Source organism: Cicer arietinum, chromosome 3, assembly GCF_000331145.2.
Source record: "Cicer arietinum cultivar CDC Frontier isolate Library 1 chromosome 3, Cicar.CDCFrontier_v2.0, whole genome shotgun sequence".
In the NCBI taxonomy this organism is placed as follows: Eukaryota; Viridiplantae; Streptophyta; class Magnoliopsida; order Fabales; family Fabaceae; genus Cicer; species Cicer arietinum.
The window spans coordinates 59,086,629-59,087,460 of NC_021162.2; the positions used below are offsets into that span (position 1 = coordinate 59,086,629).

The 832-nt window shown below is 35.6% G+C and overlaps 1 pseudogene; it reads right to left on the reverse strand.

Annotated features, from left to right (window-relative positions):
• Positions 1-832, reverse strand: part of LOC101492401 (uncharacterized) — a 6,763-nt pseudogene that overhangs the window by 1,230 nt on the left and 4,701 nt on the right.

Consider the following 832-nt stretch of genomic DNA (forward strand, 5'->3'; position numbering starts at 1 on the left):
GGAAAGAGAGAGCTCGGGGGGGAGGGGAAGAGAGGAAAATAGAGAGAAATTTTCCCTCTTATTTAAGAGATTGATTTTGTAGAGAATGCTTACAATTAATATATTTTGTTTTTAGAGTATTAAAACAACATGGAAAGGATTTGAAGAATTTATTTAAACCCTCCAAAATCTTCCAATACATTTTGAGTTCCCAAAAAGTAGGGGTGTTTTGTATTATGAAGAAAAATAAACCCCCAAAGCCTTTCCCTCTGAAACTCCTCCCTTCCTTCCATTTCGTCCTTCCTTTTTCCCAAAGTCCTCCTGTCCTAAACTCCCAAATAGAGCCTTAGGGTTTGTTTGGTTAGAGAGGATTGGAGGAGAGGAGAGGGATTATTTTAAATTTAGGTTGTTTGGTTCAAAGTCCTCCCCTTGAACCAAACATAAATTTAATTAAAATCTCTCCCCTCTCTTCCCCTCCCCTTTTCTGAACCAAACGTATCTCTATTTCGCTCCCCTACTCCCCTTCATTAAAATCACTCCCCTCCCCTCCATTGTAATGAAACAGCAGAAATCCAACAATGTATTTGGTAATACAAGCATCCAAAGATGTCGGCAAGATTCCTTTTAAAACAAACAGTTACCTTTCATATGCATCAATATTGGACATTGGACAACAGAAAAAGCCAAAATTAAGGAAAATGAGCAACATACTCTTTTTGACAAACTCTTCAACACACTATAATTGGTTCATTTTAACAACAACAAAAACAAAGTATTTTAAAAAAAATTACCAATTTAAAATGTGTTGACATTTTTAATAATGAGCCAATCATAAGAAATGAGTTGGAAAGAG